Below are 13920 nucleotides of genomic sequence, written 5' to 3' on the forward strand. Positions count from 1 at the left end.
AATACCACTACACACCTTCTGCCACTGTGAATAAGCTACCCGGTAGTTGGACTATCTGCCTTCTCTCCTTAAGCCAGCCAGCAATCCATTCCACTACTTCTCGCCTGACCCCGAATTCTCTGACCTTGTTCATCAGTCTATTATGGGGTACATTATCGAAGGCCTTCTGAAAATCCAGATAAATTACATCTACTGCATTACCATTGTCGACTCTCTCTGTTGGTTTGGAGTGCAAAGAATGGGACTGAAATGACATCGGCGATCTGCAGTTCCCTGCTCCCCTCACCCACTCCAACCTATCTCCCTCTGAACTTGCAGCACTCCGTTCTCTCCAATCCAACCCTAACATTGTTATTAAACCTGCTGACAAAGGTGGTGCTGTTGTTGTTTGGAGAACCGTCCTCTACCATCTGGAGGCTGAACGGCAACTCACTGACACCTCCTCCTACCTCCCCCTGGACCATGAGCCCACTACTGAACATCAGGCAATTGTTTCCAAGACTGTCACTGACCTCATCTCCTCTGGAGATCATCCCCCCATGGCCGCCAATCTCTCAGTTGCTCAACACTGCACTGCCCACATTTACAACCTTACCAAGATCCACAAACAGGACTGCTCTGGTTGACAAATTGTTGCAGACTGTTCTTGCTCCACAGAACTGATTTCTTCCTATCTTCACTCTATTTTTTCTCGACATGTCCTGTCCCTTCCCACCTACATGCGCAACTCTTCCAACACCCTCCGTATTTTAACAGTTTCCAGTTTCCTGGCCCCAAACGTCTCCTTTCCACTCTGGATGTCCATTCCCTCTACACCTCCATCCACCAGCTGGACGGCCTTAAGTGGCTCCACTACTTCATTGAACTGAGGCCCCACCAGTCCCCATCCACCACCGTCTTCGTCCGCCTGGCTGAACTTGTTCTCACATTGTACAACTTCTCCTTTGATTCCACTCACTTCCTCCAAATTAAAGATGTTGCTATGGGTACCTGCATGGGCCGTAGCTATGCCTGCCTTTTTGTGGGATATGTGGAACATTCTTTGCTCCAGTCCTACTCAGGTCCCTCTTTTTCCGGTACATCGATGACTGTATTGCTGCTGTTTCCTGCACTCGCCCTGAACTAGATAATTTCTTTTACTTTGCTTCCAATTTCCACCCTTCCCTCACCTTCACATGGTCCATCTCCAACTCTTCCCTTCCCTTCCTCGACTTCTCTGTCTCCATTTCTGGGGATAAGCTATCGACCAACATCCACTATAAGCCCACTGACTCCCACAGCTACCTGGACCACACTTCCTCCCACCACACTTGCTGTAAGGACTCATAGAAACATAGAAACATAGAGACATAGAAGATAGGAGCAGGAGTAGGCCATTCGGCCCCTTGAGCCTGCTCCACCATTCAATGAGATCATGGCTGATCATCCACATTCAGTACCCTGTCCCTGCCTTCTCCCCATATCCCTTGACCCCTTTAGCCTTAAGAAATATATCTAACTCCTTCTTGAATATATTTAATGAATTTGCCTCAACTGCCTTCTGTGGTAGAGAATTCCACAGGTTCACCACTCTCTGGGTGAAGAAATTCCTCCTCATCTCTGTCCTAAATGGCTTACCCCTTATCTTTAGACTGTGACCCCTGGTTCAGTCTAGTCCTGTTAGTATTTTATAAGTATCAATGAGATCACCTCTCATTCTTCTAAACTCCAGCGAGTATAAGCCCAATCGATCCAATCTCTCCGCATACATCATTCATGCCATCCCAGGTATCAGTCTGGTGAATCCTTACTGCTATCACTCCATGGCAAGAACATCCTTCCTCAGATAAGGTGACCAAAACTGCACACAATGCTCAAGATGTGGTCTCAATAAGGCCCTGTACAACTGCAGCAAGACATCGTTGTTCCTGTGCTCGAACCCTCTCGCTACAAAGGCCAACATACCATTAGCCTTCTTAACCACCTGCTGCACCTGCATGCTTACCTTCAGCGACTGGTGCACAAGGACACCCAGGTCTAGTTGCACTTCCCCTTCTCCCAATCTATTGACGTTCAGATAATAATCTGCCTTCCTGTTTTTGCCACCAAAGTGGACAACCTCGCGTTTACCCACATTATACTGCATCAGACATGCTTCTTCCCAATCACCCAACCTGTTCAAATCATACTGGAGTTTCTCGGCACCCTCCTCACAGCACACATGCCCACTGAGCTATGTGTCATCTGCAAACTTGGAGATATTACATCTAGTTCCCTCGTCTAGATCATTAATATATATTGTGAATAACTGGGGTCCTAGCACCAATCCCTGCGGTACCCCACTAGTCACTGCCTGCCACTCGGAAAAAGACCCGTTTATTGCAACTCTTTGCTTCCTGTCTGCCAACCAGTTATCTATCCAAGTCAGTACCTTGCCCCCAATCCCATGTGCCTTAACTTTACACGCTAATCTCTTATGCGGGACCTTATCGAAAGCCTTCTGAAAGTCCAAATACACCACATCCACCTGGCATTTTCCCCACTACCGATGTCAGGCTTACCGGTCTATAATTCCCCGTTTTCCCCCTACCACCTTTTTTGAATAGTGGGGTAACATTAGCTACCCTCCAATCCATGGGAACTGTTCCAGAGTCTATCGAATTTTGGAAGATGACCAGCAATGCATCTACTATTTCGAGGGCCACTTCCTTAAGTACACCAGGATGTAGATTATCAGTCCCTGGGGATTTATCCATTCCACTCTATTCCATTCTCCCACTTTCTCTGTCTCCGTTGCATCTGTTCTGATGATGCCACCTTCCATACCAGTGCTTCCGGTATGTCTTCCATTTTCCTCAACTGAGGATCCCCCTCTACCATGGTTGACATGACACTCGACCGAGTCTGTTCCATTTCCCGCACTACTGCTCTCACCGCTTCCGCTCACTCCCAGAAACATGATCGGGTTCCCCCTTGTCCTCACCTTTCACCCCACCCGCCTCCATATTCAACGGATCATCCTGCGCCATTTCCACCACCTCCAGCATGATCCCACCACCAAACACATCTTCCCCTCACCCCTTTCAACATTTCGAAGGGACCGCTCTGTCCATGACAGCCTGGTCCACTCCTCTATCAGCCCAACACCCCTTCTGCTTCACCCGCCACCATCCCATGCAAGTGCAGGAGATGCAACACCTGCCTTTTTAACTCCTTCCTTCCCATCGCCCAGGGCACCAAACACTCCTTACAGGTGAATCAGCGATTACATGTACTTCTTACAATTTAGTATACTGTATTCGCTGAATCTACATTGTGACACTTAATGCAGATTGGGTGACCGCTTTGCAGAACAGTCGGCAAGTGTGACCCCGAGCATCCAGTCGCATGTCACTATAATTATCTGCTCCACTCCCTCTCTTATCTCTCCTTCCTTGGCCTGTTACACTGTTCCAATGAAGCTCCACGTAAGCTCGAGGAACAGCACCTCATCTTTCTATTAGGCACTTTACAGCCTTCTGGACTTAACATCGAATTCAACAATTTCAGACTATAAATTGGCCCCTGTATTTCTTTTATTTGTTAAATTGGGTCTCATGTTTCCTCACATGACAGTTGTTAATGTTTCTGCCATAATCATTCACACCTCATCTTGAGCCATCTTTTTTTCGTTAACTTGTCCTATTACCTTTCCTTTTGGCTTGCACCATCATCCCTTTTGTAAGTCAATCTCTCCTGCCTTCCATTCTATCACAGATATTCCCTTTGTTCTTACCTCGCCTCCATCCACCCCTGCTTAAAAATCCCTCTTCCCTAACCTTTTCCAGTTCTGACGAAGGGTTCGACCTGAAAGGTTAACTGTTTCTCCCTCACTCGATGCTGCCTGACCTGCTGAGTGTTTCCAGCATTCTCTGTTGTTATTGAAATGAACACAGTAACGGAGTTTAATCACTCATTATTAGGATTTGTTAGCTTACATTTGTGTGGCCGCGTGACCTAATGGATAAGGTGTATGACTTCGGTGTAAATTCTGATGTCTATCAGTAGGTTGCAGGTTCGAGTCCTACTGCGCTCATTTTACACACTTTTTAATTCGTTTTCAACTTTAGAAATCCAAGCCGCGTTTCCACTCTTTTCCTTCCAAACTTTGCAGGGTCCTTTATTAAATGGAATTTTTACGTGCTGTCCTTTGTGTAAATTTCTCACTGATCTTTGCAAATAGTTTCAAACAAATCCACAATTTCTAATTGATGACAAATTAGTGTTTCCAATTGGAAGAACAGCTTTGGGTTAATCAGTGTCACAACGTGCAGTGGAGGGAATTCTGATCAGTTTCGGGGCCAGTGATCTCCACAGGGAACCGATGAAATAAAATAAAGGATTTGCACTGAAGTCACATGCAATTAGGGTTCGAACCTGCACGGAAAAACTCCATTGGAATTTCAAGTCCAACGCCTTAACCACTCGGCCATCGCAGCTGCAAAAATGCAACCCTTCAACAGTTGCAAACTATTAGACAACTGCCCTGCACAATATAAATGGAATGAAGTTGTGTGACAGCTGTACAGAGGCCTGGTTAGGCCACTGTGTACAGTTCTGCGCACTGCACCTTAGAAAGGATATATTGACCTTTGAGGATGTGCGGTGCAGATTCACGAGTGTGTTACCAGGGCTCCAAGGGTTAGGCTATGAGCAGAGATCACATAATCTAGGCTTGTATTCCCTGGAATATTGAAGATTAAGGGCAGAGATCATAGAAATACAGAAAATTACGCCAGAGAAGGAGGCCATTCGGCCCATCGTGTCTTTGCCGGACGAAAAAGACATATTTTGCCTGACCCCACTTTCCAGCACTGGGTCTGTAGCCCTGTAGGTTGCAGCACTTCAAGTACATATCCATAGTGCTTTCTATTAATGTGATCGGTAGTGACTTCCAGATTCCCTCCACTCTCTGTGTGAAAATGGTTCTTGTCAACTCCTCTTTAATCATTTACCAGTTACTGTAAATCTACGCCCCTGATCATTGACATTTCTGCTAAAGGTAATAGGTCCTTCCTATCCACTGTATCTTGGCCCCTCAGAATTTTATGCATCTCAATTATGCTTCAAAGAAAACAACCCAACCCTATCCAATCTTTACTTATAGCTAAAATTTTCCAGTCCTGCCAACATCCTAGTAAATCTCCTCTGTACCCTCTCTAGTGCAATCACATCTTTCCTGTACTGTGGTGACCAAAGCTGTCTGCAGTACTCTAGCTGTGGCATAACTAGTGTTTTATACACTTCAAGCATAACAATCCTGTTCTTGAATTCTATGGCTTGGCTAATAGAAACATAGCAGCATAGAAGATAGGAGCAGGAGTCGGCCGTTCGGCCCCTCGAGCCTGCTCCACCATTCAATGAGATCATGGCTGATCATCCAAATTCAGTACCCGGTTCCTGATTTCTCCCCATAACCGTTGATCCCTTTAGCCTTAAGAAATATATCCAACTCCTTCTTGAATATATTTAATGAATTGGCCTCTACTGCCTTCTGTGGTAGAGAATATCACAGGTTCACCAGTCGCTGGATGAAGAAATTCCTCCTCATTTCAGTCCTAAATGGCTTACCCCTTATCCTTAGACTTTGACTTCTGGTTCTGGACTCCCCGACCATCGGGAACATCCTTCCTGCATCTCGTCTTTCCAGTCCTGTCAGAATTTTATAATTTTCAATGAGATCCCCTCTCATTCTTCTAAACTCCAATGAGTATAAGCCCAATCGACCCAATCTCTCCTCATACATCATTGCTGCCATCCCAGCTATCTATCTGGTGAATCTTTGCAGAACTCCTTCCATGGCAAGAACGTCATCCTCAGAAAGGCGAACAAAACTGCACACAATACTCAAGATGTGGTCTCACCAAGGCCCTGTACAACTGCAGCAAGACATCCTGTACTCAAACCCTCTCGCTATGAAGGCCAACATAACATTTGCCTTCTTAACCGCCTGCCGCCTAATAAAGGAAAATATTTCCGAGGACTTTATAACCAATAATAAAAACAGAAAATGCTGGAAATATTCGGCAGGCAATCATAAGGTCAGAAGTGGGGATGTTCGCTGATGATTGCACACTGTTCAGCACCATTCGAGACTCGTCAGATACTGACGCAGACCGTGTCCAAATGAAGCAAGACCTGGACAACATTCAGACTTGGGCTGACAAGTGGCAAGTAACATTCGCACTACACAAGTGCCAGGCAATGACCATCCCCAACAAGCGAGACTCTAACCATCTTCCCTTGACATTCAATGGCATTACCGTCGCTGAATCCCCCACGATCAACATTCTGGGGGTTACCATTGATCAGAAACTGAACTGGACCAGCCATATAAGTACTGTGGCTACAAGAGCAGGCAAGAGGCTGGGAATTCTGCGGAGAGTGTCTCACCTCCTGACTCCCCAAAGCCTTTCCACCATCTAAAAGGCACAAGTCAGGAGTATGATGGAATAATCTCCACTTGCCTGGATGAGTGCTACTCCAATAACACTGAAGAAGCTCGACACCATTCAGTATAAAGCAGCCCGCTTGATTGGCACTCCATCCACCACCTTCATCATTCACTCCCTCCGCCACTGGCGCACTGTGGCTGCAGTGTGTAACATCTACATGATGCGCTGCAGCAACTCGCCAAAGCTACTTCAACAGCACCTTCCAAACCTGCGACCTCTACCACTTAGAAGGACAAGGGTAGCAGATGCATGGGGACATCACCACCTACAAGTTGCCCTCCAAGGCACACACCATCCTGACTTGGACCTGCATCACCGTTCCTTCTCATTCGCTGGGCCAAAATCCTGGAACTCCCTTCCTAACAGCATTGTGGGTGTACCTACACCATATGGACTGCAGTGGTTCAAGAAGGCGGCTCACCACCATCTTCTCAAGGGCAATTAGGGATGGGCACTAAATGCAGGCCTAGCCAGCGACGCCCACATCCCGCCAATGAAAAAAAAAAATTAAAAATCTGAAATAATGACCACCTTATCTACCTGCACTACTACCTTCATGGACCTGTGGACATGCACTCCAATGTCCCTCTGTTCTTTTATGCTTCTCTATATCCTACCATTTATTGTGTATTCCTTTGTCCTGTTAGCCCTCTCCTAATGCATTACCTCTCACTTCCACGAATTAAATTGCATTTGCCACTTTTCTGCCCACCTGACCAATTCACTGTTAACGTCCTGCAGTCTGGAGCTTTCTTCCTCACTAACAACTACACGGACTATTGTTATATAACATCTGCAAACTTCTTAATCCTACATTGAAGTCTAAATCAGTGATATATAACACAAAAAGCACGGGGCCTAGTACTGAGCCCTCCCGAACCCCACTGAACAGCCTTCCAGTCACAAAAACACCCATCGACCATTACCCTTTGCTTCCAACTTGTCACTTTCCTTGGATCCTTTGGGTGTTTACCTGCCTTCCCAGTCTGCCATGTGGGCAGACTCTGATTTTTAGGATATTTAAGGTAATTGATAGGGTAGACAGAGGGAAACGTTTTCCACTGGGGCGAGGGATGGGGGGTGGGGGGGCAGATGTGGGGGGAGGGGGGGGGTGGTAGGTAAAGTCTAGGTCAAGGGGACCTTACCTTACAATAGGAACCAGGCCGTTCAAGAGAGAAATTAGGAACCATTTCTTCATACAATGAAAGGTCGAAGTGTGGAACTCCCTCCCACAAAAGGTAGTTGTTGCTAGATCATTTAATGATTGTATATCTGAGATCGATAGACTTTTGCTAGACCAGGGTATTAGGGGAAAATAATAGACTTGTTTAACAAAAATGCAATTAATATAATTATACTTTAAAAATGATGGCGAATGTGCCCCACCTGGTGGGTTAACAGGCACGGTGCATGTAAGCAAGTCTGCAGTGTAAGTAAAGGCGACTGTGCGCCCTGGTGGGTGAATGTACACGGTGCATGTTAGATAGCCTGTTTCTTTACAGAAAACTGAAGGCTGCCTGTGGTTCATCAATTCAGGAATTTCCTAACCATCAGCTTTTTTGGACTGAATGTGTTTAAAAGGGATCAACTGTCAATCCCGGATCATTCAGTGTCTGTTTAAAAGGGATGTGCTGTCAGTCCCGGATCATTCGGTGTCTGTTTAAAAGGGATGTTCTGTCAGTCCCGGTTCATTCGGTGTCTGTTTAAAAGGGATGTGCTGTCAGTCCCGGATCATTCTGTGTCTGTTTAAAAGGGATGTTCTGTCAGTCCCTGGTCATTCTATGTCTGATTAAAAGAGATGTGCTGTCAGTCCCGGATCATTCTGTGTCTGTTTAAAAGGGATGTGCTGTCAGTCCCGGATCATTCTGTGTCTGTTTAAAAGAGATGTGCTGTCAGTCCCGGATCATTCTGTGCCTTTTAAAAGGGATGTGCTGTCAGTCCCGGATCATTCTGTGTCTGTTTAAAAGGGATGTGCTGTCAGTCCCAGATCATTCTGTGTGTGTTTAAAAGGGATGTGCTGTCAGTCCCGGTTCATTCGGTGTCTGTTTAAAAGGGATCTACTTTCAATCCCGGATCATTCTGTGCCTGTTTTAAAGGGATGTGCTGTCAGTCCCGGGTCAGTCTGTGTCTGTTTAAAAGGGATGTGCTGTCAGTCCCGGATCATTCTGTGTCTGTTTAAAAGGGATGTGCTGTTTGTACAGATCATGTCAGTCCCGGGCCATTTCAAAATCATCAGCCGTCTAGTCAGAGCAGATAATGGCTCGAAGGTCCAAATGGCCTAGTTCTGCTCCTATTTCTTATGTTCTTATGTCAGAAGTGTCGAGAGCCGGAGGGCACAGATTTAATGTGATTTGCAGAAGAACCAAAGGCGACATGTGGAAAAACTTTTATACACAGTGAGTGGTTAGTAACTGGAAAGGGTGGCGGAGGCAGATTCAATCATGCACTTCAAAAGGGACTTGGATAAGTACCTGAATGAGCAAAAATTTCAGAGCTACGGGGCACGGGCAGGTGTGCGGGTGGGACTATCTGAAGTGCTCATGCAGAGAGTCAGCACGGGCTTGATGGACCGAATGGCCTCCTTCTGTGCTGTAACCATTCTATGATTCTATGATTCTATGGTCATTCTGTATCTGGGCCTGTTTCAAGGAGATTTATTTTCAGGTGCGGTATCTGATTGGTTGCAGCATTGGTCTCTAAGTTCAATGTGATTTAAGCGCAATGGTTTGAACCCTGTTCGAAGCAGATCTGTTCATTAATTTGAAATCTCAAACACCTTCATAATTTAAAAGAATTTTAAAGGACACCCTCAGCCTCCTGTTTCCATAGAAAAGAACGCCTGCCTGTTCAGACTTTCCTAATATTTATCCCCTATCAGTTCTGGTATCATCCTTCTCAATCTTCTTTGCACCTTCGCCAGTTCTCTATATATTTTTGTAAAATGGAGACCAGAACTGTGCGCAGTATCCTAAGTGTCATCTAACCATGGTTCTATATAAATTTAACATAACCTCTCTGCTTATGAATGGACAAGTTTACCCGTGCTGCGTGCTGTTTGCTGCCGGACTTTAGGACAGAGAGACAGAGAGAGAGAGAGAGAGAGAGAGAGAGAGAGACAGAGAGAGAGAGAGAGAGAGAGACAGAGAGAGAGAGAGAGAGAGAGAGAGAGAGAGAGAGAGAGAGAGAGAGACAGAGAGAGAGACAGAGAGAGACAGAGAGAGAGAGAGAGAGAGAGAGAGAGAGAGAGAGAGAGAGAGACAGAGAGACAGGGAGCGAGAGGCAGAGACAGAGTGATAGAGTGAGACATAGACAGAGACAGAGAGACAGAGAGAGAGAGAGAGAGAGTGAGAGAAAGACAGAGAGAGAGAGAGAGAGAGACAGAGAGGGAGAGGGAGCAAGACAGAGACAGAGACAGAGAGACAGGGAGAGAGAGACAGAGACAGAGAGAGAGAGCGAGACAGAGACAGAGACAGAGAGACAGAGAGAGAGAGAGAGACAGAGAGAGAAAGACAGAGAGAGAGAGCGACAGAGAGAGAGAGAGTGAGAGAGAGAGAGAGAGAGAGAGAGTGAGAGAGAGAGAGAGGGTCGTCATTTTCCCCGACGGGGAGGAATTTTAACATCCCCAATTTGAAACCTTTGGGCAGCACCTTAAAGCGCTCCTTGGAAAAGATCAACAGCGAAAAATTGAACCTAAAATAATTTTAAACGCTGAGGGACTGTGCAAAAACCTCCTGCATCAATTCCTCGTCAGCATACTGTTCTCATTCTGTTTGTCTTTTGTGCGGGGCACTGTGGAACGAGAGAGGACAGGGAAATGCAGATAACAGCGGGAGAAAACACGTCTGATCTTTCAAAAGGACAGCACTGTCACGATTGGCCGAATGGCCTCACACTGTACTGCAAGCCTCCATGAATCATATGAAAATCTGAGACATACCCACACAAAGTGAGCACACATCTGTGTTCGTGCATCTGTTTGAGTCTTTGTCTCAAGCAGTGCATTATTATTTCCTCTGTATTGTTCTTGATATTTTGGTGCTGATTATTCAATATCCCGACGGCTTTTCTCTGACTGTGTATCTCTGAGAAAAGCACAGAAGCAAATAGATTTCAGGTGGGCGCCTACCCGCACTTGATGCTGTGGTTTCCTGAACATGTCCTTTGTGATCTCGCCTAAAAAATGTCATCTTGTACGAAAAGTTTGCCTGGCGTGAAAGTGACCTGAATTTCAAAGCAGCAAGGAGGAAAGACTGCCTTGTTCTGCTTGCTGGCAGGACGCTTTTCGCAGCTTCTCTGGTGGTCTAGTGGTTAGGATTCGACGCTTTCACCACCGCAGCCCAGGTTCGATTCCCGGTCAAAAATCCAGTGCGTTTTCTGGCTGTTTGAAATGCCAGCAATCAAAGCACCCGCGCGAAGCAATGCTTGCACCTCATCAACCTTTCAATTTTCCACACGGCTGCTGTTGCCTCAACAGTCAGCAGCGCATCATTCGGTGCCGAGTTGCAACATTCGCTTCCTTGCCTTCTGCAAAATGCCTGCTGTTTCAAAGTCAGCAGGAAATGACATTGGGAACAAGACACTTTAAATGCCCACATTTATGTGAACCTCACAGTGTCAGAACAGTCACGGTTATTATCCGTCTTCCATGTATTATTTTGCCGACTGCATCTCCCTAACAAACTTAGCTGATCACAGCACGGCTATGAGTCAACTCATTGCCAGTGTGAAAAATGCCACATTAGCAACGTGTGCAAGACTCGAATGACAGAGTAACTGGGCCGTGATAACTTATCCTGATAATCATGAGGCCTTAACATTCGCTGCATAAGACAATTCTACCTCTGGTTACCATCCCTCCAGCCATTGGAAAGCGTTTGTCTTTATTTCCTCCATCAAAACCCATTGTAATTTTGCAAGCCTCTATTAAATTTCCTGTTACCCTCCAGAGGAAAGCAATCCCAGCTTCTCCACACTATCAACATAACTGAAGTCGCTTGTCCCTCGGGCCACTCTGTAAGACGTCAAACCGATTCTGTATGTCTGATAGACATATATTTCAGCAACAGGGGAGTCAAAGGTTATGGGGAACGGGCGGCAAAGTTGCATTGTGTCGAAGATCTCATCAGCCACGAACTTATTAAATGGCGGGCTCGAGGGGCCGAATGGCCCAATCCTGCTCCTATTTATTCTTTTGGGGAAGGTTAGTTTCTTAATTATGTAATTATTGAGCAGCTAAACAACGTTGGAAGGAAACTCCCACGGGATGTAGAAAAGTGCAAAATCTTAGCTCTACCGAGAGCTCATGCACCTGAGAGGTTAATCCTGTGTTTCTCTGTCCACAGATCTTCCAGGACCTTCGAAGTGTTTCCAGCATTTAATCAACAATTCCAGACGCAGTATCTGCTGCATATTGCTTTTTATGTTAACGCAGTGTCCCCGCTTGTATTAACAAAAGTCAAAAATAAATTGTAGCTACCAGAAAATAAAATCCATTAAGTCGGCGTGCATTGGTGGTTCAGGGGTAGAATTCTCGCCTGCCACGCGGGAGACCCGGGTTCGATTCCCGGCCAATGCAGGCTAATTTTTTTAACAATTCATTTCTTAGCAAACACATCACATGAGCATAAATAATTTATTAGCTGTACCTGTGCAAGTGGATCAAGGGTATGAATGTTCTGCTCCTGTTCCTGTGCAACAGCTTTGAGGGGCTGAATGGCATCCTGTTCCTGTGGAGCAGGCTCGATTCTTACTCTGACTGACATTGCATTGCTCACTTCCTCGTTAGTCTCGTTGTGAGTATCCCCGCCTGTCACGCGGGAGACCGGGGTGAAATTCCCCGACGGGAAGGAATTTTAACATCCCCAATTTTAAACGTTTTGGCAGCACCATAAAGCGCTCCTTGGAAAAGATCAACAGCGAAAGATTGAACCTAAAACAATTTTAAACGGTGAGGAACTGCATAAAAACCTCCTGCATCAATTCCTCGTTAGCATCGTGTTCTCCTTCTGTTTGTCTTTTGTGCGGGGCACTGCGGAACGAGAGAGGACAGGGAAATGCAGATAACAGCGGGAGAAAGCACGTCTGATCTTTCAAGTGGACAGCACTGGCACGATTGGCCGAATGGCCTCACACTGTACTGCACGCCTCCATGAATCATATGGATATCTGAGACATACTCACACAAAGTGAGCACACATCTGTGTTCGTGCATATGTTTGAGTCTTTGTCTCAAGCAGTGCATTACTGTTTCCTCTGTATTGTCCTTGATATTTTGGTGCTGATTATTCAATATCCCGACGGCTTTTCTCTGACTGTGTATCTCTGAGAAAAGCACAGAAGCAAATAGATTTCAGGTGGACTCCTACACGCACTTGATGCTGTGGTTTCCTGAACATGTCCTTTGTGATCTCGCCTAAAAGATGTCATCTTGTACGAAAAGTTTGCCTGGCGTGAAAGTGACCTGAATTTCAAAGCAGCAAGGAGGAAAGACTGCCTTGTTCTGCTTGCTGGCAGGCCGCTTTTCACAGCTTCCCTGGTGGTCTAGTGGATAGGATTCGGCGCTTTCACCGCTGCGGCCCGGGTTCGATTCCCGGTCAGTGAAACCAGTGCGTTTTCTGGCTGTTTGAAATGCCAGCAATCAAAGCACCCGCGCGAAACAATGCTTGCACCTCATCAACCTTTCAATTTTCCACACCGCTGCTGTTGCCTCAACAGTCAGTAGCGCATCATTCGGTACCGAGGTGCAGCATTCGCTTCCTTGCCTCACAGTGTCAGAACAGTCACGGTTATTATCCGTCTTCCATGTATTATTTTGCCGACTGCATCTCCCTAACAAACTTAGCTGATCACAGCACGGCTCTCAGTCAACTCATTGCCAGTGTGAAAAATGCCACATTAGCAACGTGTGCAAGACTCGAATGACAGAGTAACTGGGCCGTGATAACTTATCCTGATATTCATGAGGCCTTAACATTCGCTGCATAAGACAATTCTACCTCTGGTTACCATCCCTCCTGCCATTGGAAAGCGGTTGTCTTTATTTCCTCTATCAAAACCCATTGTAATTTTGCAAGCCTCTATTAAATTTCCTCTTAGCCTCCAGAGGAAAGCAATCCCAGCTTCTCCACACTATCCCTCGGGCCACACTGTAAGACGTCAAACGGGTTCTGTATGTCTGATAGACATATATTTCAGCTACAGGGGAGTCAAATGTAATGGGGAACGGGCGGCAAAGTTGCGTTGTGTCGAAGATCTCATCAGCCACGAACTTATTAAATGGCGGGGCTCGAGGAGCTGAATGGCCCAATCCTGCTCCTATTTATTCTTTTGGGGAACGTTAGTTTCTTAATTATCTAATTTTTGAGCAGCTTAACAACTTTGGATGGATACTCACACGGGAACCACAAAACCGCAAAATTTTATCTCTGCCGAGAGCTCATGGTCCTGA

The 13920-nt window shown here is 46.0% G+C and overlaps 1 non-coding gene across 1 annotated transcript; it reads left to right on the top strand.

Annotated features, from left to right (window-relative positions):
* Positions 1–11977: 11977 nt before the first annotated feature.
* trnag-gcc (transfer RNA glycine (anticodon GCC)) lies at positions 11978–12048 on the top strand. Its single transcript has one exon. It is a non-coding gene; the product is annotated as a tRNA-Gly (tRNA).
* The last annotated feature ends 1872 nt before the right edge of the window (positions 12049–13920 follow it).

Source organism: Somniosus microcephalus, unplaced genomic scaffold (assembly GCF_052327205.1).
Source record: "Somniosus microcephalus isolate GS21.2 unplaced genomic scaffold, FLI_Smic_1.0 unresolved_chr8, whole genome shotgun sequence".
Classification (NCBI taxonomy): Eukaryota; Metazoa; Chordata; class Chondrichthyes; order Squaliformes; family Somniosidae; genus Somniosus; species Somniosus microcephalus.